The sequence below is a fragment of the Pezoporus flaviventris genome, unplaced genomic scaffold, assembly GCF_033815535.1.
Source record: "Pezoporus flaviventris isolate CSIRO_AGI_PZ_B2104156 unplaced genomic scaffold, CSIRO_AGI_Pfla_v1 ptg000081l, whole genome shotgun sequence".
NCBI classification, from domain to species: domain Eukaryota; kingdom Metazoa; phylum Chordata; class Aves; order Psittaciformes; family Psittacidae; genus Pezoporus; species Pezoporus flaviventris.
In genome coordinates, this window is record NW_026892629.1 from 1,239,623 (window position 1) to 1,250,048 (window position 10,426).

The 10,426-nt window shown below is 40.4% G+C and overlaps 1 long non-coding RNA gene across 1 annotated transcript; it reads left to right on the top strand.

Annotated features, from left to right (window-relative positions):
* The first annotated feature begins 3,305 nt into the window (after positions 1–3,305).
* Positions 3,306–10,142, top strand: LOC133280306 (uncharacterized). The gene is made up of 2 exons (XR_009747115.1): positions 3,306–6,494; positions 9,710–10,142. It is a non-coding gene; the product is annotated as an uncharacterized LOC133280306 (long non-coding RNA).
* Positions 10,143–10,426: the final 284 nt, after the last annotated feature.

Consider the following 10,426-nt stretch of genomic DNA (forward strand, 5'->3'; position numbering starts at 1 on the left):
TCAATTACATGGACGTCATTTATGTGCTCTATATTTGCTCTGTTTCATCTGAGATGCCCAAGCATAGTACAGCTTTCATTTACTGTTTGTCTTCTCGTAAGGCACTAGGTATTGTACTTTTCATGGCACAAGTCAAATCCATTTTAACGTGTTCTTTTAAACCCTGAGGGAAAGTCTTCAAACGCTTCTAATTCTCATCCTAGTTCTTTCAACAGCATGTCTAACAAAGAGGCTGTTTGCCTTAACGCTGCATAATGTGACTCCAGTTTTATTTTGCCCAGCATATTGCCCATCGCATTTTAATTTTCATCTAGAGAAGCAGAAATTGTCTCCTCAGATATCTGCAACGAAGATTACACTGGCATAAAGCAAAATGAGAAGTGTGTTCCATCCTGCGCTGTCTTGGGAGGTAACCTCCTCCCAAGTAGAAAGCTTCTTGCTTTAGATTTATTGTAGCTTCTTTGTTATTTTTAGCAACATGGGTTGTACTTAAAACTAAATGCAGACCTGAGAAGGTGAAATGTAATGTGAAATGAGCTGGTCATCTGTGCTGCCATTGTATAGGTGTATATGAGGCAAATGGACAGAGAAGGAAAAATTGATAGAGAAATAGTAGCTGAGGAGAGCCTCTTAGGCTTCTTCTTCTCTTAGGCTCCTAAATCAACGGGCAAGGAGCCTGAACCTTGAGTCTTGGTGGATGAGTTAGTGCTGATTATGGTGAAATTCCCCAGAAGCTGAGAACCTGGAATCTTTGATAGCTTCATATTCCCAAAGGAAAAGAGGCAGGATGAATTCTAGAAAAACTCCTGCCTTTCACTACAGTTTGGCCAAAACTTCTTGGTTTTGACCGGTCAATAGTTTCTAGACAAAAATCTGTTTTGTTGGGAAATTCCCCAGCAAGTGTAACAAGATCCATATTGAATTGTTAACATGATGACATATGAACAAGTAATAGCTCATTGCTCAAGTGGATAGGAGGACTAAAACCATCTAGAAAAGTATACACTGAACTCTGATAATTATTTAGTGTCCAGCTTGAGAATACCAATGTTATTAAAGACTTGGTGACTCCATTGAAAGCAGCCCTGTTGAATGATTCTGCCCAAATGTCTTCACTGTCCTTCCTCTTTCTGTTTGTTTTTGATTACACAGACCTTACATGGAGACAGAATGGTTTTTGTCCATGAGTTCATCTGCTTCTCCATTTGGCTGAACTCCTAGTCCCCTGTAACATCACTGTGTTCCTCATTTTGGCTGTCACTCACTGGGATCAGAGCATCTTTTATTTGTTCTCTCTGGATCAGTCAGGTGGAAGAGTACTACATCCTCTCTGCAGAGCTTGCTTTCTAAATGAAGGGATGTCTTCTCTCATGCCTAGTTCTAGAGCCCCCAGAAATAAATGACAGCTGGGATGCCAGTCACAGCAATAGCTGTAGTCACTGATGATTTTTAACATGTCAGCTAATAATGTGAGGGGCTACACAAGTCTCATCTGTCTTTGGTAAACATCCTTCACAGTATAATGGGTCAGGTGAGGAGAAACCACATGATATGTAAGCACGATTGACTCTGAAAGAAATGTCCTTTAGGGCAGCGGGATGTAAAGCCAATGAGGGATCTTCAGGAACAGGGATGAAAGAACAGGGTATGTTTTTTCTCTCAAAGTTGAAACTGATTTCATAGAATCATAGAATCATAGTTAGGGTTGGAAAGGACCTTAAGATCATCAAGTTCCAATCCTCCTGCCATCGGCAGAGACACTTCACACTAAACCATGTCACCCAAGGCTCTCTCCAACCTGGCCTTGAACACTGCCAGGGATGGAGCATTCACAACTTCCCTGGGCAACCCATTCCAGTGCCTCACCACCTTAACAGGAAAGAATTTCTTCCTTATATCCAATCTAAACTTCCCCTGTTTAAGTTTTAACCCATTACCCCTTGTCCTGTCACTACAGTCCCTAATGAAGAGCCCCTCCCCAGGATCCCTATAGGCCCCCTTCAGATACTGGAAGGCTGCTATGAGGTCTCCACGCAGCCTTCTCTTCTCCAGGCTGAACAGCCCCAACTTTCTCAGCCTGTCTTCCTACGGGAGGTGCTCCAGTCCCCGATCATCCTCGTGGCCCATTATTTCATGGACATGAAATGACCTTCGCTTGCATTGCCCTACATATGTATTATATGCATGTTATGTATTTATAATATGGGTATGTATGTAGCAGAGATTTACATTCAAATATTACATGTACTGTTAGTAGAGTCTAACTGTTAAAAAGAAGAAGATTCAATGGATTTACTAATCAGATTATTTCTTTCTAGTTTCTTCCTTCTCTGACCTGGCAGGAAGTGTGAAGTGTTGGTTTAAGGAATATTTAAAAGATTATGTAAGCTTTCTCATAATATCTTAATTTTTATAGTAAAGCACCTGGGACATGCTGAAAAGCTCATTAGTTCCTGCATGGCAGAGATATGAAGCTGCCTAAGGAACTCTCCAGTCAGCTGGCTGTGTAAAAACCTCAGAGAAAAATCTAATACAGGGTAAGTCAGCTTATTGCAGCTTTTGTTGGTTTTGTTGTTTTGTTGTTTTGTTTTTGTTTTTTTTGTGGGTTTCCTTTTTTTTCCCCTCCTGGTGACTGGTTGCATGAGAGGTTAAGAAAGAGGAATGAACTTAAATCCTAACTAGACCTCAATGTTTCCAAGGAGCAGATGGACACAGCTTTGCCTCCTCTTTCCTCTGTACCAAATGGAGTTCAGGACCTGAACGATATTTGGGCACTTTATTACTTGTAAATAGTAGAGGGTTTATAGGTATACCAATGAGGCAAAGGAGATGAAATGTACTACCTTTAGAAGGGGAATTAATGTAATAGCATTCATTCCTTTTATAGATAATACTGCTATTTAGAATGTCCTAAAGTACATGATGTCTTTGCTGATTTAATTTCCTGTGTGAGCAAAACGTTCATAAAGCTACATAACTGCATTTTTCATCCTATCTCACTGCTGGCAGCAGCAACACAGGTTTCTGGAGTGCTGCAAGCCTTGCTTTGCCTCCATTTCTAGCTGACTTAATAGTAAGGAGAAGGGAGTGGAGGGAGATCAGGGGAACAGAGAGAAAAAGAGCAATGCTGTTGCAATAAATTCTTCATTGAGTTTGTGTAACTCATATGCATTTCTAACCTTCTTCTTGTATTCCTCAAAAGATTTAGGCTCCCTGTGACCTGATGCTTCCCACCTGAGGTCATTAATTGTAATCCTGATGGATGTAATGAAGTCGTTGAAGTAATTTTCCTTTTTTCCCTGGGGAGTTGAGCTGAGAAACCAAGACCACCTCTGCCAGTGGGCTTGAATCTGCTAGACATCCCTTTCCCTCCCATTTATGTTGCACAGTCTCTTTTCCCATAATGTGGGGCAGATTTCCCATAATGTGACTGTTAGTGCATTGGCAAGTAATGAGTGTTAAGTTGTGTGATAGACGTTTGGCCAGAGATTGTCAGACGGGCATCCTCTGCATCATCTTCTGCAAACAGTTCAAGAGAAACAATTGTGGTAGGGGCCATTTTGGGCATGTCCTCTAAGAGAAAAATTACAGGAGGTAATTTTGCTGCCTCTGGACTGGCTTATCTGACTTTTGTATCCCTTTGTGGTAGAGCAAGCCCTTGTCTTTTAATCAATTTAAAGAGTGAGTCAGGGCAAGAGGAGTCTATTTCCATATTAACCACTATGAGTCAAAGTAAAAATGAATGTAAGATTAGTTGTTTTGCTTAAGTAACACTGTCCAATCTGATTAATAAGTACCCTTCTGTTGACCTCAAAATATGCTGTAAAACTTCTTCAAGATAAGGACCAAAAAAGGTACCAAGACACTTCTGCTGTTCTTATATTTGTTTATTGTACTTCTGCTCCACTTTCCTGCCAACGGGTTTTCAAAGGAGAAAACTGTAGGACAAATTAAAGGAAATAAAAATGATTTTTAGAGAAAATGCTGGACGCTCAGCAGTGGAGTGTATATGAAACCAAAGTTTTGCTATGTACTTTCTTCTAATACAGAGATTCCCATCTCAACATATGGGTTGCTGCCCTGCTGTGTATAGAGAAGCAATGTCCTCATGGCTGAACCCCTGAAGGGATATAGTATACTTACACATGAGAGCTTAAAACATCCTATGCAGAGGTTTAAAAGGTCAAGCCCAAAAGCTGTTAGCACCAAGGAATATTCAATCTGGAAACTGAGAAAGGGAAAAGAAGATAAAGGAGGAGAGAAGACATTTCTTATAAATACTCTAAACCCATCATCGGTTTTCATCGTTGTTCTGTTAATTATTATATTGCATTTTTGAGTCGCTTGACGTGGGGTGATGTGAATCTGCTGCACAGCTCTGCAAGTAGCAAGGAGTGACAGCTCTGCACACTCTAGCCATGCATTCTGAGTGAAAGGTAGAGATACAAGCTGTGCTGAAAGCCTTTTGCCCCAAGAATGAGGAAAAGCTGCTCTTTTGTCCTGTTCTGCTTTTTCAGGAATCAGCAACAGCCCTCTTTCAGATGATGTATGATGGAAGGGTCAATCTCCTTTTCAGTCTAAGCTTTTCTATGTAGTGCTGTTTGTCTCATTTATTGGCAGTGATCAGCAGCTTTGTTCAGTGTATGTGGGACACTTGCTGCAGACTATTTACAAACATAAGGGGGAAAAAGGGTGTTGGTGGTGTTTTTGAATTCCGTAAGTTCTCCTTTTTTGCTGTGTCTAATGAGTAGCTGAAAAACAAAATGGGTGTTTTATTTCCTGATGAGAGCACATATTTGTCTGAAATAACTTAAATTGTTTATTAACATGAATCCATTTGAACATTTCTTTTTCAGGCACCATGTGAAAGCTCTTATTTCTTCCATGATGGATATTTGTCATCAGGTCATGTGAATGTTCTGGCGAACCAAAGGATGGATTGTTCTGTTTTGCCTGCTTGGATTGTGAAATAGGAATATCCATAACATGACAGGGCATGAAAAAGCCTGAAATGAATTAAGGGTGTACTTTAATGAATGGGCTTTTCATTTAGCGGATTCTTTATAAATAACTGTGGTAAATTCTCTTTCAATAAATCCGAAAGGATGGTTGACACATACATTTTATATGGGTGGGTACTGGCAAACTAGAACAGATCATCATTCCAGATAGACCACTTTTTCAAATATGTGTTCTAGCTATTATATTTCAGCTGGAAGAATTGCTCCAGTGTAAAGCCAATACAATATGTACTATGTTTAGTCTGATTATCTCAGCTCAAAACCTGGACAGATGAGAACATTCTCAAGATGGATGCTCCAGGAATCATCAAACTGATGTGGATCTCTCAGGCTTCACAGTAAAGTGGGCAGGTTTCTATCTGCTGGTTTATTTGCTAAGTTGTGCCGATGATAGCAGAGCCAATGGATATTCCATGCTAAAGGTGGAAGAACTGAGCAGGCATATACAAGTAAAACATGTGATAATGCCTAGTGCTCCATTGAAATCTGTGCATGTATTCAGGTGCTGAGTCCCTCTAGGCAAAAGTTGCACCTGACTGTTTTTCAAGTTTTAAACCATAAACAAAGATAACACCTACAATCCATTCCTTAAGAGAAAATTGAAGAGATCTGTATCTAAATGTGAGTATGATGGAAAATGTTGTGACTGTGCATCTGTTGTAAGTATTTGAAAACACTGAATTTTGCCAAGGCAACTGTGCCAGAAAATGTGGGTCATTAGAAAGCAAGATCTGTAAGGAAGCATGGCCAGTAAGTGGGATCATTTTTCTTTTCTGATCTTTTCAGGAAGTACAGCAGTTAAGGGTAAATGTACTATTTGTTCCTTAAGGGCTTACTAACCCATTTGAAACAGAACCCGATGTCCATCTAGACAACTAATTTCCTATGATGATGTAGGCTTACATCACTTTTTGCTTTCAGATGCATCTCAAAGAGTACCACCAGTGTCCATGTGCCAGTTTGCGTGGGAATAGTTTAAGACAACTGATGCTTGCTGTGTGCTCCTGTTCACGTTAGGGAATACTGGAGTTGAGCCCTATAATCCCAACCCCAAATAAACATTTGAGATTCCTGATTGCTGGCAGGTTCCTAAAAAAGTCAGGACATCCAATGCTAGTATGGAGAAATGTTTTTGTGGGATATATGGCAAGAACACTCTTAGTGATATCAGTGCCCCTTGCCTGTGGCCACTTTTTTATTGTTGAAAGTGTTAGTGTGATTTTTTAGTCCTTGGTGATCCTTTTGTATTTTGTATTAACCTGCTGTTAAGCATCTAGTTCCAGCTACAGATACTGACTCATAACTGGTGAAACACCTCCTACTGCTTGGTGAGGCAATGGACTGTGAACAAACTTGCTGTCATCAATCAAAATGATTTCACAAACTTGTTCCTGACTTTTGTTGGCCCTGTGATTTCAGAGCTGAGAATGCAAAGCAGAAGCTGTGTAGCTTGGGGCTGAAAGTTTGGATCGAGTAAGAGATACTGTTCCTTTGCACTCAAGTATAAGAGTATAATTACAAGCAGATTACTTGTGTGGCAACTTAAGTGAGATAGAATGTAAAATCTTTGTGTGGGTAAGTATAAACTACTTCTTTGCAGATCTTTTAGCCTCATTAAATAGGTGGGTGAATGTTTCCAGGAAAAGTGCATGAGAAGATGTGAACAGAGCAGAAGACAATTTCTCTGGTCTTGTTTAGAAGATGCTCAGATTTTTCACACAAGGATTTGCACAGCTCTTTCTGGCCATAATAGCACTTACACCTAATGTGACTGTAGGTTTATAATGCTTTGAAAGACACTAGCCAGTACATTACACACATTAGTCTCTCAGTGCATGACTGACCCAATTAGTGTGCAATAGGCAGGTGCATATCCTGGAAACTTTCCCATCTCCCTTTGTTAACTCTAACCCTTTCCATATTTAATAACAAGCCATTATGATAGCTAAGGGGTGGAGGACACGGAATTCAGTCAAATGAGTATTTCAGGCGTCATTTAACTACGGTAAGGAGGGGGTTAACATGGAAATTAAATTACAGAGTAGGCATGATAAGTTATCAAATTTAGCAAGACTGTCCGCTCTAGTCTGACCATGATGTAGACTGGCATTGAACTTAGGGGTATTTACCTGACCTGATCTGCATCTAACAGTGCCGATTTTCAGAGCAAATGAGTTCTGGTGCCTACCAGCTCAACGGCTTCCAGTTTCTGAGCAGATAAGCATTGGCTGGCCTTCTGTTGCAGACTGGCTTGTGCAAACATGACCCTAATAATTCCCACAGATCACACAAGTGGGGTGAAATGGGCTACTGGAAGTATCAGTTACTTGAATCTGGCATTGCTCCCAGGAGCAGGACATGATGAGTACATGCATTAGTTACACACATGCCTGCTTCCACTCAGCTTATGAGACAGGAAGGCTCATGCAGCAATGCCATATGGCACAGGGCTTTGAAAAGCAAGTGCACATATCTGACTCCTTCTGGCTTTACATTTTAGATGCTTAGATATTACCAGTGAGACTTTCTTTTTAAGCAGTGGCCTATACTGATGCTGAGTCATGTAAAGTCAATCTGCTCTGTAACCTCCTGCGTGGTACTTCCAGCTCTCCTCCTACCACGTGTCTGGGACTGCTACAGCAAGTGGTAGGTGAGGAGGATGAAAATATGGCTCCTTTCCAATAGCCACTGTGTTCTGGCCTGAGCTGCTCTGTATGGTTGGAACGACAACGATTTCAAAATACAGGATTTCTAGAAATAGAGCCAATTGAGCTTTAGGTTTTCTAAGGCCTTGATCTGTTTTACAGCTGCTGTAATAGGGTAACCTGATATAACCAAGGTAACATTGACTGTAATTGGAAAGCAAACAATCAAGTTGAAAATGGCCTCTTGTAATGTTGCGATAATCGACAGTGGTTTACTAGAAGCCACTATGGGAAATCTGCTTCTGCTAAACTAGGTTAAGTGATCCTAACCGAATCCGAAACTTTATGAAGTACTATAATTCTTCTTAGTCTATGCATATTTTTTTCTGTAAGTGGAATTCAAAGCATATCTTCATAGCATTTCAGCTAAATGTTTGGCTGCTTAAAGTTTACACTTCCAACATATTCAGGAAAAAAATAGCCCTTTGTTTAAACCAATATTCTAACTTTGCTAAGGTTTCCAGTGTATCTTAAGCAATGGAGGTAAAAATGTTCTGCATAGTAGGAGTTTTTAGGCAAATACCTATGTATGATGCTGCGAGATTATTATTTTTTTCTTAAGAAAGTAGAAATTTATCTCAGCTATGTATCATTCACACAGTTTCTTGCATCGGTTGTAAATGGGAAATAAATCTGCAGGAATAAATGGCATGCTCTGTTTCTCTGTTCAGTCTTGTGAAGAACCTGCTTGCTGATTATGGTCTCAGGTCCCTGATCTTGCTGTGCCAGTATCAGTCACAAAGGCAGGCAGACAGGTGAGCAGAACTGCTCTTTGAAAGGCACAGGGCTGCGTCAGTAACAGGGAAAATGACCCACCTCACCCAGAGAGTACCAGAGCCAATCACCTGGGTAGTCAGAAGACTGAGATGGCTGGAAAGATTCTTTCTGATTGTTTCTGTGGACTTGATAACTGTGCTGCTTTGCTTACCTCTCCTCTAATCCTCTAACCCTAGTGAGCTTCTGTTGCTTGTGCTCTTCAGTGCTTTTTAGGAACCCAAGGTGGCTGGTTACTGTAATGTCTCTAAACAGCAGTCTGAAGATGCAATTAAGAAAACTGGTTTGGAAGAATCTATTTGTACTCAGGTGGCTGCCCACAAAGGTGCAGGTCAGTATGTTCTCCGTGAGCTCTCAATTAGTAGCACAATGGTTACATAGTATAATATGGTTTGCAAAGTATAATAATGGTTTGCATAGTATAAACCTGAGTGTAAATTCTGTGCCTGTTAGCTTATTCATATTCAGATTCTGCCTGATATACACTGGAGCAAATCTAGTTGGATCTTCTTGGGAGAGTGGCTTTCCCATTTTGGGGCATCTGTTGAGGTCTTGAAACATCTTTTGGCTCCATACAGAAATAAACCCAAGCTCTTTCAAACATGTTCATTAAACTGAGTTGTGTCAAGATGTCACTTCTCATCAACATCTGAACCTTTTGGGAAGTGTTACATGTGCCTGTTCTCATGTACTTTGTCTTCCTCTCTTCTTTACTTTTTTCCCTACCCCACCCTCTTCCCTCCTTCCTGTCAAAACAATGACAGCTTATGTTTTGCAAAATGGGCAAGCTTTGACTTTATAAAAATTCAATATAGCAAAAAATTTTGGTTATCTCTAAATGCGTGCTTTCCTGTGCTGCCGAGCTTGGCGGTAAAGAGTACCTCCACCTCTCCTCTTCCCCTCCATCTCCTGCCATTATGCTAGTAATATAAGACAATTCATACAAGACAATATATTCATGTTAATTAAAGCACCTCTTTATATTTTAGGCCTACAAGGAGCGTCCTTTCCTTGCTTTCTGTCCTTCGTCTGTACCAAAACAAAAGCCAATGGGACTGGAGCATGCAATTTCCAGTGCCTCCCTCCTTAGCCACGCACCCCCATCCCTCCCGCAGGGAAGTGAACACCGTCCGCACATCATTTGAGACAGGAACAATATAACACAATCTCTTTTCTAATTTTCTAAATATTTCCCAACTTCCATTGCAGGCTGTTGTCTTCAGGCTGTAAATTCATGCCAAGTACTCCCCAACAGCATTCTTCTCTGCCCTCCCAAATCACTCAGAGAGCAAACAAACTTTTCCTTGAGTCATTGATTTCTACAAGAAAGCATCTGTGTTTATTACATATGAATGAAGAATGGCTAGACTGCACATTTTACAGCTTGCATCTCTCCAGTGAAAGCTATAAGTAAGATCTTGGTCAGCAGAAAGCTACTTTCTCACCTGTGTATTTTGATCTGTGAACAGGACTTCTCCCTTCCCAGATAGGGTACTGCTGTGCTGGGTAGGGAAAACTGCCTGGCAGTTTTCTAACTATCTCCTCTGAACTCATAAAGCTCTGGGACATGTTGTGCTATCTGTAACTGGTTTTACTGCCTGGATGAAAAGCTTTTGATGTAATGAACAGTGTACACAATGCAGTTTCATGGGATGATATGATCATCTGTATTGCAGTGAGCTATACTGACAGCTCAGTCTAGATAGGAATGTGTTAAATTAGTACTGGAACAATCTAGCAGCTCCCAGGGAACAATTTCTACAGACCCTAGAATTAATTAAAAGAAGAATATTTTTATTCTACAGTGATAAATATAAGCTATCTAGCACCTAATAATTAAGTTGGACCATAGAAATTTTCAGTACTCATCATCAGAAGTGCTTAAAGTGATCTTGGTATGTGCTAATACTTGTCTATGAGGTCCTT